The 21,865-nt window shown below is 39.2% G+C and overlaps 2 pseudogenes; one reads left to right on the top strand and one right to left on the bottom strand.

Annotated features, from left to right (window-relative positions):
- Window positions 1-13,776: 13,776 nt before the first annotated feature.
- Window positions 13,777-14,692, bottom strand: LOC131765091 (ankyrin repeat domain-containing protein 46 pseudogene; annotated as a pseudogene).
- A 2,002-nt stretch (window positions 14,693-16,694) lies between these two features.
- Window positions 16,695-17,920, top strand: LOC131765188 (transmembrane and coiled-coil domains protein 1 pseudogene; annotated as a pseudogene).
- The last annotated feature ends 3,945 nt before the right edge of the window (window positions 17,921-21,865 follow it).

Raw genomic sequence — 21,865 nt, 5'->3', positions numbered from 1 at the left:
AGCACTGACTACTCTCTATAAACTCCAAGGCAGGACAACTCAGCCTCTGTTCCCACACACCTGTCCTATCATTTCCCATGTTTGCCAGGGACCCTTACAGCTGGTGGCAGGGAAGCTTGTAGCATCTTGCAGGCCACAGCACATGGGCCATGGCACAACTGGCTGGTTTCCCAAGGAGCCAGCAGGAACAGAATTGGTGAAGACCTGAAAGAGTTAGATGACCCTCAAACCTGGCTTTACCTGTCCCTAGAGGCTTCATCTACTTACATTGCCTTCTGGGCAGACGTTTGAGTTTGTAACCCCTGATTCTAAAATGTTTTAGCCATTCAGCCTTGTTAAGGCTGGATGGAATCAGGCTCCCTGACTTCAGACTATACTACAAAGCTACAGTAATCAAGACAGTATGGTACTGGCACAGAAACAGAAATATAGATCAATGGAACAGGACAGAAAGCCCAGAGATTAACCCACACACATACGGTCACCTTATCTTTGATAAAGGAGGCAAGAATATACAGTGGAGAAAAGACAGCCTCTTCAATAAGTGGTGCTGGGAAAACTGGACAGCTACATGTAAAATAATGAAATTAGAACACTCCCTAACACTATACACAAAAATAAACTCAAAATGGATTAAAGACTTAAATGTAAGGCCAGACACTATCAAAGTCTTAGAGGAAAACATAGGCAGAACACTCTATGACATAAATCACAGCAAGATCCTTTTTGACCCACCTCGTAGAGAAATGGAAATTAAAACAAAAATAAACAAATGGGACCTAATGAAACTTAAGAGCTTTTGCACAGCAAAGGAAACCATAAACAAGACGAAAAGACAACCCTCAGAATGGGAGAAAATATTTGCAAACAAAGCAACTGACAAAGGATTAATCTCCAAAATTTACAAGCAGCTCATGCAGCTCAATATCAAAAAAACAAGCAATCCAAAAATGGGCAGAAGACCTAAATAGACATTTCTCTAAAGAAGATATACAGATTGCCAACAAACACATGAAAGAATACTCAACATCATTAATTATCAGAGAAATGCAAATCAAAACTACAATGCACCAGTCAGAATGGCCATCATTAAAATGATGGCCATCATTAAAAAATCTAGAAACAATAAGTGCTGGAGAGGTTGTGGAGAAAAGGGAACCGTCCTGCACTCTTGGTGGGAATGTAAATTGATACAGCCACTATGAAGAACAGTATGGAGGTTCCTTAAAAAACTAAAAATAGAACCACCATATGACCCAGCAGTCCCACTACTGGGCAGATACCCTGAGAAAACCATAATTCAAAAAGAGTCACGCACCAAAATGTTCATTGCAGCTCTATTTACAATAGCCAGGACATGGAAGCAACCTAAGTGTCCATCAACAGATGCATGGATAAAGAAGATGTGGCACATATATACAATGGAATATTACTCAGCCATAAAAAGAAACAAAATTGAAGTATTTGTAGTGACGTGGATGGATCTAGAGTCTGTCATGCAGAGTGAAGTAAGTCAGAAAGAGAAAAACAAATACCATATGCTAACACATATATATGGAATCTAAAAAAGAAAAAAAAATGGTCATGAAGAACCTAGGTGCAAGACAGGAATAAAGACACAGACCTACTAGAGAATGGACTTGAGGATACAGGGAGGGGGAAGGGTAAGCTGTGACAAAGTGAGAGTGTGGCATGGACATATATATACTACCAGATGTTAAATAGATAGCTAGTGAGAAGCAGCTGCATAGCATAGGGAGATCAGCTCGGTGCTTTGTGACCACCTAGAGGGAAGAGATATGGGGATATAGTATATGTATAACTGATTCACCTTGATATAAAGCAGAAACTAACACACCATTGTAAAGCAGTTATACTCCAATAAAGATGTTTAAAAAATAAATAAAAATAAATTCATTGCAGTTTCTAAAAAACAGATTGCCCTGGGAAGGTAAGACAGCCTTCTGGCCATTCCTTCGGTGAACGCACCTGCTTTTCCACACAAAACTCCTCAACATGGGAGTAAGAGTAAGAGTTCTAAGGATCCTAACTCTCATGGGACCCTGAATCTGCAGAGCTCCGTGACTCATCTGTTCTCTGTTTTAAGTTTTAATGGAAGCTGAATGAGATTGAGGCAGTTGTGGTTAAAGGAACTGAATATTTATGGGTGTGTTAATTATTGATTATTGTATAAAAATTACCCCAAACAACAAACACTTATGATCTCTCCATTTCTATGGGTCAGAAATCTGGGCATGGCTTAGCTGTGAGCCTCCGGGTTAGGGTCTCTCACAAGACTGCAATCAAAGTGGCAGAAGGGGCTGTGTTTATCTCAACGCTCAATTGGGAGAATCCACTTCCAAACTCACTCATGTGGGGTGGCAGGCCTTAGGTCCTCACTGGCTTATTGGCCAGAGACATCAGTTCCTTGCCTCACGAGCCCCTACTCCAAAGGGCAACTCACAACATGGCGGCTTCCTGGCTCTAGATGAAATGAGAGAGCAACAGAATGTGCCTAATATGGAACCACAGCCTTTTTAAACCTAATCTCAGAAGTGACATCATCACTTTTGCCATGTTATATTTATTAGACGTGAGACATTAGAACTAGCCCATGCTCAAGCAGAAGGGATTACACATGTCATGAATACTAGGAAGTAAGGGTCATTGGGGGTCACTTTAGAAGCTGCCTACCACAACCCTCCTTGTTCTTTTTTTTTTTTTTTTTTTTTTGCGGTACACGGGCCTCTCACTGTTGTGGCCTCTCCAGTCGCGGAGCACAGGCTCCAGACGCGCAGGCTCAGCGGCCATGGCTCACGGGCCTAGCCACTCTGCAGCATGTGGGATCTTCCCGGACCGGGGCACGAACCCGCGTCCCCTGCATCGGCAGGCGGACCCTCAACCACTGCGCCACCAGGGAAGCCCTCCTTGTTCTTTTTGAAAACTGTCATGGCTATTCTTGCAGATGAACTTTAGAATCAGTTTGTCAAATTCAAAAAGAAATTCTATTCCGATTTTTAATGGAAACGCACAAAGTCTATAATTTAATTGGAGGGTACATATTTAGAAAATTCAATCTCACCCAGGAATATACCAGCCCCTCCATCTATTCGGTTCTTCTTCTATATCTTTAGTATTATAGTCTTTAAAATAATGCCTTGCATATTTCTTGCCACTTTTATTTCTAAGTACTTCATAATTATTTTTGCCTTTCTGAATGGAGTATATTTTTCCTTTGCATTTTCTAACTGGTTACAGCTATTGCTATGAATAAGAAAACAACCCAAGTTTCCTGTGCTGATCTTTTATCAGACCAATTTAATGAACAGTCTTAATAGTTTTAGTATTTATTATAACACATTCTGAGATATTTTCTAGTTAGACAATGATACTATCTGCAAACTATGGTAGCTTTGTTTATTCTTTTCCAGTGTTGGCACTTCACTTATTTTTCTTGTTCCATTAAGTGTTGAATAATGGGAACTTATAGCCAGATTCCTTACCTTGTTCCTGATTTTAATGGGATTGCTTCTAAGGTTTTACCGTGAGGTATGAGACTTGCTGCTGTTATAGATAAAAAAAGATCACAGAATTAGAATTTTACAAGCAAACCTTTTGTTCTCTGTCTAAATAATTGTCTAGAGGAAGAAATTAGGGAAACAAACACAATAATTCAGTTTTTTTCACATAAAAATAATCACAGGGTCTTTTTTTTATAACCTAAGCATAACCTAACAGCTCTTCAAGAATTGCCTTATGGTAAGCAAGGAAGAAAGGGGTCTCATGACATCAAGTGGGGGTGATAAGACCCAAGATACTCAAAAAGGCAGATGAAAGTGGCACTTGTGTCATAATTTAGAAACTTCAAGGTCCATATAAAGAAAGCATTGATAACACACATAGTAATTATCCAGGAGAGTATTTGGGAAGGTACCATGGCATCTTTTCCAGGAGAGTAAAACACTGAAGACCTATAAAAAGATCACGAAGTTAGTGCAGAGGAGACAAATATTAAGTAATTCTTTGCTGAGAGGTTAACATTTGGAATATGTGACATGTAGTTTTATTGATAGTGGATCTGTTTTTTGGGTTTTTTTTCTCACACAGTAGGTTTCTAGTTAAGTTTACTTTTATTCATAGCTTATAAAGAATTTTAAAAAGAAAAAATTATTTTGAATTTATTAAATTCTTTAGCCTCTGGTAAGTATATTTCTTCACCATTCACCTTTTCATGTAATAAATTACATAATAGATATTTAATGTTGAACCATGATTGTATTCATGGAATAAATCCTGGTCATGATTCTTCTGCTGTATCCAGTTTTGCTAATATTTACTAAAAGTTTTTGATCTGTATTCATAAGCGTGATGGGTAAATATTTGGGTTGGCCCAAATGTTTGTTTGGGTTTTTGACCAACCCAATATTTGGGGGAGATTTCCATCATTTGTTCCTCACAGTTCAGTAGACGTTTTGCATAAATCTGGCTTTGTTACCTTTTATAGGAGGAGACTTTACCTTTTCATCTATCTATAATTACTGTGATTTCTACCTCTCGAGTCAATTTCTGAAATTTCCAAAAAATGATTCATTTCATCAAGTTTATAAAACGTTACTTTCATTTTTTAAAAAATCCTGTACAACCATATTTACTCCCTTTTTTGATTGCTAAAGCCATCCTCTACCACTGATCTGTTTATTTTCTTCAGAGATTTCATGCCTTTGAAACTGTCTTGGTAATGGTAAATGAGGTTTATAGGTGATTTGAATGTAAGTGATTGTTGTTTTTTGCTTTCCTGTTAATTTCTTTATTTTGTTTACTTTAGCTGCCTCCCTGAATCACTGACCACTGAAAAGGCAGAATAGAATAGGAAAGATGTTCTAATATCCAGACACCTGGATGCTCAGCCTGGTTCCAGAACTTACAAGCCTTGTAAGCCTAAGGCTCAAACACATACCATGTTATCAACAACCCACTCCTCTCAAAGTGAGAATTATTGCAATAAGGGCCAGTGGCCCAAGGTGGGGGAGTGTAAGCCATAATGATGTTTGATCTCTGGTCTTCCCCTGGTTTACGGAACGTAAGTATAAAAAAGCACTGTTATGAATGTTATGAATTGAACTGTGCCCGCCCCCCTTTCCCGCATTCATATGTTGAAGTTCTAATTCCCAGGACCACAGAATACCACAGAATTGGAAATAGGGTCATTGCAGATGTAATTAGTTAAGATGAAATTATACTGCAGTAGAGTGGGTCCCTAATCCAGTATGACTGGTGTCCTTATTAAAATATTTCATGCTTATGGAAACATTTGGGCACAGAGAGAATGCATGTGAGGATGAAGAGAAAAAGTGGGGTGATGCTTCTACAATGTCACAGATTGCCAGCAAACCACCAGAAGTAGAGAGAGACACAGAACAGAATCTTCCTCACAGCTCTCAGCAGGGATCAATTTTAACTACACCTTGATCTCAGACCTTGAGCTTCCAAAACTACAAGACAATCAATTTCTGTGTTTTAAGCCACTGCGTTCATGGTGCTTTGTTACAGGAGTCGTAGAAAACGAATACTAGATGGGCTCTAGGGGAGTATCTCTGGAACATTTCATGCTGCTCGTCTTTGTAAACCATTACAGGCTGTATTGGTCAGCCTTTGCAGCAATAACGGTGCATTACTAAGTACCTCAAAGCTTAGTAGCTTAAATTCCAAACGTTTATTTTTCACTTGTGGGTCTGTGGTTGTGGAGCTGCTTGATGCTGCTGGGGTGTGCTTGACTTGATGGCATGTGGGAAAGGTCCAGGTCTCTCTGTCTTCTCGTTTTGGGGCCAAGACTGAAGGAGCAGCCACTGTTGTTTGCAGGTGGACAGTACGAGTTCAGCAAGTTGAGTCAAAACATGCAAATGGGCATACTGAGTATGTCCACTCACATGCCATTGGCCAAAGCAAGTCCTAAGACCAAGCCCAAAGTCAGCTGAGGAGGGGTGGGGCTAGTAGCTAGTGGAGTCAGCAAAGTACTCTACCTAGACAAGTATGAACAAATAATTACTAACAAATAATACAGTCTACTGAACAGTCCCTAAGGCCTAGAAGAAGTGTGTTTGTTTGTTTTATAGGATATATATATAGACATATTTGTATTAATTAAAATCTGCAGAAGTTCTCTGAACCATCACTTTGTTCGATTTTCCTGAAATGCCCTCCCAACCTCTGTCTCCCCTTTTCTCCTTTCTTTCAAGACCTGCATTGCCTGGCATGGAGCTTTGTATACATCAAGCAGTCAATAAATGCTTGTTAAGTTTATGGTTGGATTTAACCTTTTCTTCCTGATGTGACTTGTAAAAAAGTAGCCTTTCAAAGAAAAGGCATTCAAAAAAAAAATGACTGAATTGAATTGAGGACAGGAAAAAGATCAGCTCTTTGAATATAGCTGTTGATGGAGACCCAGACAACCTTGTCTGATTCAAGGATTACAAACAAGAAAACCAGAATGCCATCCTACTGCAATTTTCTGATGTCTTTAAGAGCTAATAACTTAGCCCCAATTAATTAAAATCTATCTTTTTTATTTGATACATTTCCTTTGAGCTTCACTCATTCTCTCACTATTTTTATTTGGTATCATTTCTAAAAATTGCAAGAAAATCTAAACCCATTTTATTCCCTTGCTAACCAGCTCTTCCAGTGTGTGAATTCCAGGCATGTGTATAGTGAAAATGCTCCTCTAGTGATTCTGATGCACAAGAGATATTAAAAATCATGTTTAATAAGGTAACAGAATGAAACTTCAGGAAGCCTCTTAATACCCCCCCCACCCCAAAACCTGAGAGTTGGGAGGCCATGTTCAGTGCTGTTCTTCTCTAAATCAGTACTTCATTTTCCTCACAAGAAGGGAAAGGACATAAATTTCAAGTTCTGGAAACGTGAGTTTGAACTCTGGGTCTGCTGTTTACTGCCTGTGTGACTTTAGGGCATTGGCCTCTTTTTTTTTTTTTTTTTTTTTCCAATGTGAAAAGGAACTAATGATAGGACCTACCTCATAGAGTTGTTGTGAGGATTAAGTGAATAGTATATACAGTGTTGGCACATAATAGGTGCTCAATGAACACTTGCTCCCTTCCTTGGCAAAGCATGGCATCTGGCCCCAAAGGGTGACCAGGTCACGAGGGAAGAGAAGAATGCTGTAGAAAAACCTGGATTCTCCCCTTGACAGTTAGTCTCCTCCATTTCCAGAAATGCTTCTCAGGCAAAGACACTGTGCATAGGTAAAATATTGACTATGAATGCTGTTGTTTTTTGTTTTGGTTTGGTTTATTTTTATTTTTTAATCTGAAAAGTCTACCGGGCAGGGAGTATGAAACTGAATGAATAAAAGACTATAGGGATTTTTAAAAAATTTACTAACTACTTTTGCTGAAGCTTTTGCCTGCTGATTACTCAAATTACTGACTTTCGAACTCGGTCTCAGTCCTTCTTGCAAAGGTTCCACAGAGCAGGCCTTTGCGCCCCATGAAAATGCTGGTCTACTGGCCATGCCCTGTGACAGACCCTTACCCTGGGCTCAGTTCAGGACTTGGCATGTGTGATAGAACCTAAATGTTCATTTTCCTAGCAGTAAGGCTACAGAAAATAGAATAACCAATGGTTTAACGTTTTGTTAATTTCTGCTTTAGCTGGGAAGAGAGGTACTTTAAACACTTGAACTGAATTGAATGGAATTTGGCCCATAGCCAGAGGACCTTAGTACAGTCATATCCTATCTTCTCTGAGGGAGTTAGTAGAATAGGAATTAAAATATAGCTAAAGATGGAAACCCTTCATTTTCACAGGAGCAATAGGAGTCTAAAGACCTATGAAGATGGTGGGTATAGTGCTGGGGGCAGCAACAATACAATGTTGCATAGCAGTTGTGCAACCACCCATTGTAATAAGTTCTAAAACATTTTCAGCATCTCAAAAGAAACCCTTGTAACCATTAAGCGGTCACTCCCCATTTCCCACTACCATTCTGCTTTCTGTCCCTGTGAATACCTCTTTTGGATATTTCATAAAAATGGAATATGTGGTCTTTTGTGTCTGGCTTCTTTCACTCAACATAATGTTTTTAAGATGTCCCATGTTGCAGCATGTATTTCTCTTTCAGCAAGAGAAATTATTTCATTTCCTTTTATGGCTGAATAATATTCCATTGTAAGGATATACCACATCATTTGTTATACTTTCATCAGTTAATGAAAATTTGGATGTTTTTGGTTACTGTGAATAATGCTGCTATGAACATTCGTGTACAAGTTAATGAATGAACATATATTTTCATTTCTCTTGGGTATATGTTTTCTTAGTTAGCCTTTTCTACAATAATGGTGCATTACTAAAATAAGGCATTTGGAATTTGATAGGGATTGCATTGAATCTGTAGATCTTTGGGGAGTACTGCCATCATAATAATATTGTCTTCCAATCTATTAACATGGGACATCTTTCCACTTATTTAGGACTTCTTTAATTTCTTTCAACAATGTTTTGTAGTTTTCAACGTGTAAGTATTTCACTATCTTGATTAAGTTTACTCCTAAGGACTTTATCTTTTTGATGCTATTGTAAATACAGTTGTTTTCTTAATTTTATTTTGGAATTTCTTTCTTTCTTTTTTTTTTTTTTTTCTTTACTAATTGCCCTGGCAAAAACTTCTGGTACAATGTTGAATAGAAGTGTGAGAATAGACATCTCTGTCTTGTTCCTTATCTTAGAGTGAAAGCTTTAGTCTTTTACCATTAAGCATGATGTTAGTTTTTCATAGATGTCTTTTATAAGGTGGAGGAAGTTGCCTCTATTCCTAGTTTGTTGAACATTTTTATGTTGAAAGAGCGTTGGACTTTGTCAGATTTTTTTCTGTTATCAGTTGAGATTATCATGTAGTTTTTGCCTTTTATTCTATTAATATGGTCTATTTTATTTGTTGATTTTCATATACTGAGTCAGCATTCCAGGGATAAATTCCACTGGGTCATGGTGTGTAATCCTTTTTTTTGTGTGTGTGTGTGTGTGTGTGTGTGTGTGTGTGTGTGTGGTACACAGGCCTCTCACTGTTGTGGCCTCTCCCGTTGTGGAGCACAGGCTCTGGATGCGCAGACTCAGCGGCTATGGCTCACGGGCCTACCCGCTCCATGGCATGTGGGATCCTCCCAGACCAGGGCACGAACCTGTGTCCCCTGCATCGGCAGGAGGACTCTCAACCACTGCGCCACCAGGGAAGCCCTGTAATCCTTTTTTATGTTGCTGGATTTGGTTTGCTTGTATTTTGTTGGGGATTTTCATGTCTATATTCATAAGGGATATTGATCTATGATTTTCCTTTCTTAAGATACCTTTTTTTTTTCCTTCCTTCCTTTCCCTTTGTGGCACATGGGCCTCTCACTGACGGGGCCCCTCCCATTGTGGAGCACAGGCTCCAGATGCACAGGCTCAGCAGCCATGGCTCACAGGCCCAGCTGTTCCGCGGCATGTGGGATCCTCCTGGACCCGGGCACGAACCCGTGTCCCCTGTATCGGCAGGTGGACTCCCAACCACTGTGCCACCAGGGAAGCCCATACCTTTGGTTTTTAATATCAGGGTAATATTGTTCTTATAAAATGAGTTAGGAAGTTTTCACTACTCTTCTATTTTTTATAAGAGTTTGAGAAGGATTTGTGTTCATTCTTCTTTAAACATCTGATAGAATTCACAGGTGAAGCCATCCGGTTCTGGGCTTTTCATTGTTGCAACTTATTGATGACTAAATCAATCTCTATACTTCTTTCAGGTCTATTCATAATCTCTATTTCTTCTTGGGTCAGTTTTGGTAATTGTGGTTTTTAGTACTTTACATTCCTGCTTTTACTAATTTTAGTCATTTCATTCATGATTTTAGTACTTTTCTTTTTTTCTTGGTCAGGGTAGCTAAAGTTTTCTCAATTTTGTCGATCTTTTGAAATAACCAACTTTTCATTTCATTGATTCTCTGTATTTTCCTATTTTGTGTATTTCCATTATAATATCATTTCCTTTTTCTTGCTGTGAGTTTAGTTTACTCTTTTTTTCCAAGTCTCCTAACTTGAAAGATTAGGATATTGATTTTATTACTTTTGAAGTAGGTATTTATAGCTATAAATTTCCCTCTCTACAGTACTTTTACTGCATCCCATAAGTCTGAATATGTTGTATTAATTTTTGTTCATTTTCTTCTTTCAGCACTTTGGATATGATATCCCTACATAGTTTCTGGTGGTAAATCAGCCATTAATATTATTGATTATTCCTTGTACATGGGTCACTTCTCTGTTGTGGTTTTCAAGATTGTCTCTTTGACTTTCAACTGTTTGATTGTAATGCAACTCTGTGTGAATATCTTTGAATTGATTCCACTTGGAGTTTCTTGAGCTTCTTGAATGTGTAGATTAATTTTTTTTTAATTTTGAAAAATCAAATTCAGGAAGATTTTCACCATTATTTCTTTAAATGTTCTTTCATTCCCTTTCTCTTACTCCAGTCCTCTGGGAATCCCATTTGTACATATGTTGATATACTTAACGGTATTTCACAGGTCTCTTAGGCTCTGTTCATTTTTTTTCCTCTTTTTTTTCTCAAACTGGATAACTTCAATCAACTTTCTTCAAAGCTGATGATTCTTTTCATGCCTGTTTGAATCTGCTGCTGAGCTACTCTGTTGAATTTCTCATTTCAGTTATTGTACTTTTCAAATCCGGAATATTCTCTATTTGGTGAGACACTCTCTTAGTTTCTTTAGTTCTTTCTCCATGGTTTCCTTTGAACATATTTTTAAACAGCTGATTTTAAATCTTTGTCTAGTAAGTCCAACATCTGGATTTCCTCAGGTATAGTTTCTGTTGATTGCTTTTATATTTTACTTTATATTGTTTCTTCATATCCTTTGTAATATTTTGTTGAAAACTGCACTTTTTGAATATTATGTGGGCAACTCTGGAAATCAGATTCTCCTCCCTCCCTAGGATTTGTTGTTGTTGCTGCTTGCTGTACTTTTGGTCTTTGTTTTTTAGTGGCTTTTCTGAACTAATTCTGTAAAGTCTGTATTCTCTGCCATGTATGGCTACTGATGTTTCTGGTCTGTTCATTTATTGGTTACCCAGTGATTTGGACAGAGATTTCCTTAAACACCTGGAACCAAAAATTCTTAGAGCTTCTGCCAACAGGCTCTCTGTGAGTGTTGAGGCATACATTTAGCATCTAGTCTGGAAGTTTACAGTTCTGTCCTAAGCTTCACATTATGCTTGTGCAGAGTCTCAAGGTCTGCCAGTAATGAGAGTATAGGGCTTCTTGGGTCTTTCTTGAGCAGGTACCCAGCTCTGGGCATGTATGTAGCCTTCTATACTCCCAGAAATATTTAGGAGCTCTTCAAAGTTCTTCATTCCTTACTCTTTCTTTTCAAGCTTCCAGGTTAGTCTGTTGTTTGCTCAGCTGTTATCCATTGCCTCAGGCAGCCGTGGCTAAAATATTTCCTTGTAATTGTTTTTGACAAATGTTCCTGGGTAGTGGCTTTAGTACTAGTTGAGTTTTGAGTCAAGTGAGATGAAGATAGCCTTTCAAGCAGTCTTCCAAAGAGTCACTAGTAGGTCAAATAATGACAATTCTTTGTGAATGGGGTTTGTTCTGCTCTCTCTGGTATTGAGAATGTGGACCGCTATTTTCAAGGCTGTTACTGAGCTGGGGAGTGGGTGGTTGGACTAGGGTAAGTTAAAACACTACAAAGCTAACCATTCTAATATAGATTTAGCTGTTTTTCTTTCTTTTTTTAAAAGAAATTATAAATACGTTTATTGGTAGTATTACTGAATACTGAATGCAGAGAATAGAATACAAAGAAATCAGCACTTAAAAGGAAACATAAATTTTTAAAAAATGCAATATATTTACATATAAGTTAATCAATTTTGCACCTCTCTTTAGAGTTACAAACAAAAGCAAAGCTAATTCCAAAGCTTTTAGTCTGAATATACTTTGATTTTGAGTTCTAGTGTTCTCAATTCTAACATTCACGGTTTGCTGTATTTACACCAAGTATGATTAATTTTGTTTGTATCTAACCTAAAAGCAAGATGCTATGAGCTGATCCTGAGGCAGCCAGGTAAATCAGGAATTTTAGAACAGCTCTTTAAGACACGATAAAGTCACATGAAAGAAAAATGCCTCGATCCTAGATATATAAATGCAAAAGAGAAAATATTAAGAAGCAAAAAGAATCAGAGAAATACCACTTCTGCTTTAAATTATAATTTCTAATTCTAGCAACAATTCAATTAGCAGAAGCTTAGATGACTTATGTTCTAAAAAATAAAACCATTAGTTCTTTCACTATAATTTTCTGACTACACCCAATGAATAATTCTCAAGTCTTCATATCCTTTTTTAATAACCCAAGAATATGACTTAAACATAGCAGAATCATTAACAAAAGAGGCCTTCAAACAACTGCTAAAACCTGAAATATAGTTTGGGAGCCATATTTCAATTTGCATAATATTAGCATTCATAAAGAGTTTATGACACCTAGTACAATAGTGTTCAGCACTGTTAATTCAGAAATACACCATCCATTCTTGCCATCAGAGAACAACTGACATGGATGGTATTGTCACCAAAATTCTAACAGGGCCTCTAAACAGGATTGCACATAAAATGAAAAAATTATGAACTATGATACAATTGTGACAACACAGCTAGCTTATAGAACTGAATTTTTCACCATAACAATAGTACTACAGAATTACAGTGACATTTAAACATCAGAATTATTTTCCCCTGCTAACTACTGAGTAGAGAAAGTTTTCTGACTGCACTTTTATTTTATTTATTTATTTTTTTTTTGCGGTATGCGGGCCTCTCACTGTTGTGGCCTCTCCCGTTGCGGAGCACAGGCTCCGGACGCACAGGCCCAGAGGCCATGGCTCACGGGCTCAGTCGCTCTGCGGCATGTGGGATCTTCCCGGACCAGGGCACGAACCCGTGTCTCCTGCATCGGCAGGCGGATTCTCAACCACTGCGCCACCAGGGAAGCCCTCTGACTGCACTTTTGATGAATAGAATATCTCTGAAATAAACACTAGGGGAAATTGACAAATGAACAAAATGAACTTCTCATGTTCATTCATCACAGATATCAACAACAAGCAAAGCAGCTTAGAAAAAAATCAAAATTATCCTAAAAACAAATAAATATAAGATCAAATCAGTCATTTTTGAGGAAAATACAGCTCATTTTCAAAAGTTCTGTTTGGTTTGTGACTAGACTTGAAAATATTAAAACAAACCAAACATTCCAAAAATACTGATTTGCTCTACAGGATATGAAAAAAGCACTTCAAGTTTTAAGCTGAATGCTTCATTCTCCCCTAGCCCCCACCCCCGATATTCCCCACAGAAAGTAAATAAAGAGAGAAGCAGCTCTTGCAAAAATAAACAAAAACAAAACAAAACTACCAACCAAAACTAATCATATAAGACAACCTTCAAACACTTCACTTTAGTTGGTCTTATGTTAGGGTAAGTTTTCTGTAGCAAGGATTTCCTAGTCTCATCCTCTATCTCTCATTCTTTAGTCACTTCCATGTTTTTATCAAACAAGGCTATGCAGAGCCTTTCCTAAGAAGTCAGGCTGAGTTGGAGGTAGCTTTAGGACAGTATACTTGACTACAGTATGTAGTTAGTTCTTCTACAAGGATTACAATGTATAAAACAGCAAAAAGAAAAAATGTACAGCCCTCACTGCCTTGACCAAGAGAAAATTTTGAGAAACTGAGAACAAACAATGGAAGCCAGGACACTGGCATCTGCCTCCTCTCCCATGGGCTCTTCTAATGCACCAGTTCAGGCTGGTTTTCCACGAAGGGTAGCACCCCACTCACATAGTAGGCGATGCCAAGAGACAGCAGAGCAATTACAAAGATCAAGAGCAACACCCTCCAGAAGCCCAGATCCCTCTACAAACTCCTGCCACGTAGTTCGGAAGCTGGACAGGACCCCCTCACCTTGCTGCAGGTTGGAATTGAGGAGGGAATGGCTTTCCATGGCACTTTCACTCTCAGCTGTCTGCATGGTCTCCAGTTTTGAGTGAGTTCCTCTGTTAAGTCCTTTTACCTCCTGTTCTTCCAAAGATTCCAGCAATCGATGACATCTTTATTCACTCCCCTGCGCTTTGCCAGAACTAGGGGTGTAGCACCTTGATGATTGCAAATATCAATTTTGAGTCCTTTGGAAGCTAAGAATTGAATAGTATCCACATGGCCACAGAGATGAAGAGCTATGTTTCCCTGATAATCTGTGGCCAGGAGATCAGCACCAAATTTATATGATAACTGGCAGATGTCTACATTCCCTCGGGCTGCTGCGAGGTGAAGGCCTGTTCTGCCCCTGCTGTCACGAATATTTGGGTCAAAGCCACTTTCCAAAAGCCTCTTGGAGTAGGTAAAGTCTCCATCAATACAGGCTTGTAGCAGGGGCACATTAGTCTGAGAAGAATCATTCACAATAACGTAGGACATTGTTCAGATGTGGTGGCGGAATGTGCGTAGGCCTTAAGATTAGATCTTTCTCTCCGTGGTCACACGGCAATTTCTCTGAATTCTTAAGAAGGTTCAACAGACTATCGCTATCCAGAAATGTGCCAGCAAGGATCTTTGAGTCGGCCGAGCAGCGGTATCAGCGGCGGAACCTTCCCGACGGCGGCGGCGGCTCTGTTTTTCTTGAAGTGCTCCCTGTGTTATTGCAAGCCTTGGGTTAATTTCCAGATGCCTATCAAAACTGATTCTTACAGTTTTTGACACTTTTTTCATTGCTTTCATGGAGGGACATACTTTTTGGAGTTCCTTACTCTACCATTTTGCTGAAGTCCTATCTGATCTTGAATAACCATACCAATACTGGACACTTGAAGATGTTATGCAGTATTTCAAGCAATTTCATATCTATTTTCTCATTTCATTCTTATAACAAAATTTGAAGTCAAGAAGTAAATATGCCTTTTATAGATGAGGAATTTGAGGTGTCCTGCATGCAGCTACTCTGTCTTCCCAGCTCATCTGTCATATTATAATTTTGATTAATCTGTTTTCATAGGTAGACCATGAACTGCAAGACAGAATAGATAATGCTATTTGTACTATTAGCATAATTCTTAGAACAAAGTACAAGTTTTGGAATTTAAAAAAAAAATAATGAATAAAGTTTAACATATGAGACCTCTTTCCTGATGAATGGATTCGTGAAATCCTACAGTGTTAGACCTGGAAGTGTCCTCACGGGCTACATCAGGAGGGAAACGATGGTGTAGGACTTAGTTCCTTCCCTAATGTTTCAACAAAACCAACTCCACATTAGTTTTCTCTCCCCATGTTCTTTTAACAAATATTATTTGAGCTCCTGCTCTGCCCCAGGCCTTGTACTAGTAGCTGAGAACTTAGAAATTAATAAGACAAACTCCTTGACATGAAATTTACATTTGTGAGACAAAGAATGAGTATATAATTTCTAGAATTAAATGTAAAAAAACCCCAGAAAAACAAAGAAAAGCAAAACAAGGCAGGGTAAGGTAGGAAGGGCACTGGAAGACACAGAATTATTTTATATAGTTTTAGCAGAGGTGTCTTTTCTCAGGTGATATTTAGGCAAAGATATGAAGGAAACGAAGGATCAGACCATCTGAGAATGTAGGGGCAGTGTTATAAGCTGAGGAGCAGCAAATGCCAAGATCCTGAGGTGGGAGAGAGCTTAGCATGATCCAGAGGGGATGAGAAGGCAGGCATGGGCTGAACAAGGGCAGAGAGCCATGTGTGAGAGAGGTGGAGATCAACCAGGTGAGCTCATGGGCTGCCTTGGTAGATTTTCTTTGAGTAAATAGTTCTATGGATAAAGAGAAAGCTGAAAAATACTCAGTTTTATATTATAACTTGTGGTTATTTACTTGCTCCCTTTTTTGACCTTTAAAAAAAACTGAAGTGTAGTTAATTTACAATGCTGTGTTAGTTTCAGGTATACAACAATAATATATTATTATATATAATATATATAATATTTATTCTTTTGCAGATTCTTTACCATTATAGGTTATCATAAGATATACAGTACAGGATATCTTGTGATATACAGTAGGCCCTTGATGTTTATCTATTTTATATATAGTTGTGTGTATATGTTAATCCCAAACTCCTAATTTATCTCTCCACCCTGCACCCCATCCTCTCTTCCATCTTTTCCTCTCTTTCTTCATTCCTTCCTTTTCTTATCTTTCTTCCTTTTCTTTCTTTCTTTCTTTGTGTTAGCCACCAACAAAGGGATCTGGACCATGTTCTCTTTACCTGTGATAAACACAGTACCTGACACATAAGGATACTCAAATGATATTTTTGAATGAGTGAGGAAATTGAGACCTGAAAGATAAAGTAGCATTTTCAAGGCCACACAGCTAGTTAGTGGCAGAGCCAGCGCTGGACCTATATTTAGTTCAGTTTCCACTACTTTACCCCATCCCTTGCACAGAATCTAAAACAGATCCAAAGAATTTTGCAATTAGCGTAGCTTGTCGTTTCCTGCTACTGCCTCCAAGTATAGACTAGTCACCCAATCACGCAGCTAAGTCATTAGCAAAAGAGTACTTGTTGTTTCATTGAGTCAGGTGAAAGCTTTCATGGTGACAGTCAGCATCAAAGATACAAGGTGTTGTAAAGAAACAAAAGGTATGTTTTGGGAGGCAGGGTGGAGGGGCTGGACCATTGGTACAGCGTCCCAGGTCAGGGAGGGGTGACTTAGCTGCAAACATTCCTTAATGAGGCAAGAGAGAGAAAGGAAAAATAGCATCAAGAAATTGTCAAAGTAGAAAATGCCACATTTACTACTTCGCAGATGCAGAGGTCAGAAAGCAGACAGAATCAGAACACACATTGTTAAAATGACCCATAATGCTTTGGAGAACAATAATGTGATTGGCCAAGGCTTGAAGTATCTCTTTCAACACCAGCACAGGAGGTCATCCATGTCTCCACACGATGTGCAGCAAATTCAGGTAGACCCGAGCCTGAAATGGATCTGGAAAGCAAGAACGCATGTGCTAAGATTGATGGTGTCTCCACCCACCCCACAGCTCTGAATGAGTCCTACAGCCGATCCAACTGCCATCCAAGATAAAGGAAGAGATGAATTTTCATAGTAGGTGGGGCAAGCCAGAGACCGCAAGGGGAAGTCACCAAATCAATAGGAATAGGAAATCTGGCCAGAAGATGGCAGTTGTTACAGTCAAGCCAGCCCAAGTCTCTAGCTATGACTGATGCTTCTAGCAGCTTAACTGTGACAGAAATAGCTTGTGTTGCTGCTGCATTTCAACCAAGAATGAATGGAGTAGTTGGAAGTAAGTAGCCTTGCCCAGACTTCCACTCTCATTGATGGCAGCATCGAACGGATTCCATGGATGGAATATGAGATGCTCAGCGCACAAAGGCTGCTATCGCTCACCTGCACCAGAAGACCCTGAAGTTTACATAACAGATCGAGGTTGTACAAACATCCCAGAGGACAACGCTGATGAGTAGTTGAAACTTGCCAGCAGTGCAGACAAGTAGCAGGCCACCCACATCAAGCAAGTCTTTGAAGAACCAGAAATCTACTTAAATCTTCTTCCAACTACAAAAGAAGCTTAAGTGCTACCACTGGAAGTTTTGGGAGATGGAGTGGGATGGGATCTCATGGCAACCATAGGACATCTTCAGGGACATGCACCAGGGTCTGAAGGATGTGGAAGTGAAGGTGGCTGGCTTCAGTGAGAGTGTGGTCGGCTTAACAAAGGTGTGCTTTCCAGCTTCTCCCAGCAGCCACTCAGGGGTGGGGGCCATGATCTCAAAGCCCAGGGAGATCGTCTGACTAGTTGGAGCAAATTTGACAGTGTGGAAATCTCTCAAACTTGATGCCCAAAGGAATCATGTAATTTTAGAGCTTGAAGGGATCTTAGAGATTCTTAGAGATTATGGCAAAGCCGAATCCCAGAGAGGGTAGGCAAGCTGTACACCACCACACAGACAACAGCAGGGTAGAAATTTGAGCCCAGCGTGTTAGCCTTCCAGCCTAGTCCTGGAGCCTCTTTACCCAACATAATTTAGAATGGAGGAATACAAAGTTGGATGCAAATGATCAACCGGCATGCTGAATTGATAAAGTGAAGACTTTTGAGGACTAAGTGTTGATTCAGTAGACAGACTCTGAGCCACTGCTAGCATTTCATTTGTCTAAAGGCACCCCTTCCTCTGGGTAGACTCAGGCCACAGGAAAGCCATCAGCTTGGCATGAGGTGTGTGGGCAGGGCTTCAGCCTCTGCATGCCTTCTTGTCTGGGTAGTTTGTGTAGGATACACCCTGGACAGTCTCATCCAGCAGCCTAGCAAATTGGGGAAAAGTTACAGGGAAACCCTTGTTGTAGAAGGATAGTGCAGGGAGTCAGGGAGCTTTGGATACTCTTTGGTATCCATAGCCCAGTCCTGTGTGCTCTTGTCCAGCTAATGGGGTCGGAACTCAGGTGTGCCCCCTTGAGGCTGGAGGACTTCACACCGTTACCTGACCTGGTTCCACCAGGGTGTGTAGCTGAATTCTGTGACCGTCACGGCTTAAACCACAAAACTGAGAGACTGTAACCAGAAGCCTCTCTTCCTCACTGTTGCCTCCGACACCAGAATGCATCTCTCCCCTATATTGGGTGCTTAGGGCCAGTTCTAGTTGCCTTCCTGGCTAGAGGTGGCACTGAGGTCTGCTGCCTAGAACCTGGGACTCCAACACACTGCCAAGCCTTTGCTCACAGCTGTCCCCATGGTCAATCAGAAAAGTAGAAGCAGGGTCTGGCTGCACAACCATCTTGTCTCTCTAAGACCAGGGCAGCTCCCTTCTACCACTGGACCTTCCGTATGGCCTCTCTGCGCCTCCTGCCACCTACTCCAAGGAGTTTCATCCTCTTGCAGGGCAAGGCTCACCTATTTCCTGCCTGAGCATGACTGAGATGCAGAGTAGCTGCATTATTGTCTTTTCCTCATGGGTTCCAGGAGACAATCTCCCCACGGAAAATAGTCTGAGCTTGGAATTCTACCGAAGCACAGATTAGTCTGCCTGGTTTCTTTAAAACATACACGGAGAGTCTTCTAAAGAACCACATCCACCAGTAGACTGTTACTCCGGTAACAGGCTCTGGTCTCGAGGTGGGTATTTTGAACATTTGTGACTTTATAGTCGATTATCTCTGTTTGTATATTTAAAGTATACATTAACATATGCTAGTATTACATCAATAAATTTTATATAAGGTTGTTTTAAGATACTCTGTTTTTAGGAAAATACCCACACCAAACTGCTAATAATGGGATTAGGGATAAAGGTAAGTGTGAGAATTTTCATTTTCTATACTTAGTATGGTTTGAGGTGTTGGTTTTTTTTTTTTTTTTAACAACAACACACGTTACTTTTGTGATCACAGACAAAACTTAAAAACATGGAAAATATATACTTCACATACTATGTCTAATTAAACACTACACACACACACACACACACACACACACACACACACACACACACACATATGTATTCTTTATTCTTGAGAATAGTATTTGATGTGGGGAGAGAGAGAGCACGGGCAGGTGCAGGTGAGCGTAGAGTCTGGAGACACCTGAACATGGATGAGGTGACATCATCAACAGGTAAAAAGCCGATGAGGAGGTTAAGTGCTGCCATACAAAGTGGCATTTCTGTCTGGGCAGCTTTAACCCTTCTCAGACCCTTCCTTCCAAGTGATGGCTTCTGTGCTACTTTACCTAAATTACAGGAAGTCCTAGTCCTTTGTCTCAATATTCACTCCTTTCAGCCCTCCCCCTCCTTTCGGTTAATTAACATAGAGAGCAGTTTCATTAGATGAGCTATATCACTATAGTCTGGCTTTTGGCAGTGATAAAAGTGCTTCCAGGGGTTTGCCATGCATATCACTTGTCTTCCACCCCCCCACCACGCCCCTGCACAACCGTCTACACACACACACACACACACACACACACACACCACACACAACTTGAAAATGGTCTGAATGTTAAGACAGTTTTGTAACTTATTCAATAAACCATGCAAAAGATTAATTACACATTTTTACATGTAATTTGAGTTCAACCTTCTCCTGTGTCTTTCTCTACACATACAAGGAGCACAGAACTCTGACACTTGACTTTCTGTAGAATGACATCATCTTCTTGGCCCTGTGCCTGTGGCTGTTCTCCTGGCTGAAATGCAAGCAAATGTCAGGCAGATCAAAAATCAGAAGGGGGAAATATGGTTGTGTGAAATCAACTGAATCAACTCACATTTATTTTAAAGCAACTCTGGGCAGAATGCAGTAAAGGCTGAAGAATCAGAGAAAGCTTAAGATATTCCCAAAGTGAGAGTGTTGATTTGAATTCTTAAATTAAGCTACTGATCCAATTTCCATTTTTACATTTTGTGATCCTGGCTAATTTGATAGGCAAAATTTTATCCCATTGTTTTTAGATGAAATTTCTTTGATTACTGGTGAGAGTAAGCACTTTAAAATACATTTTATTGTTATTTGCATTTCTTTTTGTGAATTGCCTATTTGTTTATTTTGCCCATTATTCTTTCGAGGTACCAGCTTTTTCCTTATTATAAAGTAACAGTACTTCATATACTAAGGATCTTGACTTTCGTTTGCAATATTTGCCATAAATATTTTTCCTAGTTTGACATTTATCTTTTAGTCTTGTTTATGATTTTTCTGACTTTCAAATGTTTTAATGTAGAAAAATCTATCCATTGCCTTTGGGGCTCATCTATTACCTTTTTGTTTTTTGCTCAGTAAATGCTTTACCACTCTGAGATCTCATGAATCTCATAAATTTTTATCAGTGTTTTCTTTCAGTTTTTAATTCTTTGAATTCAACTCTTTAATCCTTCCTTATTGCATTTTGGAATATAGTGTGAAATAAAGATCTAAATTAATGATTTCCCCTAATAGGTGAATCTCCTATTTGTTGTAATTAATTCACCCTTTTCTCATTTATGAAATTTAAAGGATTATACAAATAATATAGCTTCAATAAAAACACCAGAAAATACAAATAGTGGAAATGAGGGGGAAAACACTTGTATTTTCTTTCCACTCTGAGTGTTATCAATTTCCTCTGCCCTTCCAGACATTTTCTTTTCTAGATGATGCATACATTTCCCCTCCAAATGGAATCATACTGCAATATGGTTTTGTAACCTGATGTTTTTCCATTCAGTAATGTATCATGACTATCTTTCCATGTCAGTCAATATACATTTACAGCACTATGTCCTAATTAACTTTTCATTGAAATATATTGTACATTCAGAAATGTGTACATTTCATAAGTGTACAGCTGGATGAATTTTTACCAACTGAACACATCCATGTAACCAGCCACTAGATCAAGAAGAAGAATATTACTAACACCCCCAAAACCCTCCAAATGGCTTTTGCCCGTGATCTCTCTTCCCCAAGGGTGATCACTGTCCTTCTGTCCTGACTTCTAACAGCATAGATTGATTTCATAGTCCTATTTTTGATAGCTACATTGTATTCCATCACACATAAATGCATCACAGTATACTTGCTATGGGTTAAATTGTGTCCTCCCAAAAGATATGTTGAAATCCTAACTTCCAGTACCTGCGAATGTAACCTTATTTGGAAATAGGGTCTTTGCAGATATAATCAAGTTAAGATGAAGTCATCAGGGTGAGTCCTAATCCAATATGACTAGTGTCTGTATAAGAGGAAAATGCCATATAAAGACAGAGA

This window comes from Kogia breviceps, chromosome 11 (genome assembly GCF_026419965.1).
Source record: "Kogia breviceps isolate mKogBre1 chromosome 11, mKogBre1 haplotype 1, whole genome shotgun sequence".
Taxonomy (NCBI): domain Eukaryota; kingdom Metazoa; phylum Chordata; class Mammalia; order Artiodactyla; family Physeteridae; genus Kogia; species Kogia breviceps.
Note: the sequence above shows the minus strand (reverse complement) of the source record. Positions and strands in the feature narration are given on the sequence as shown.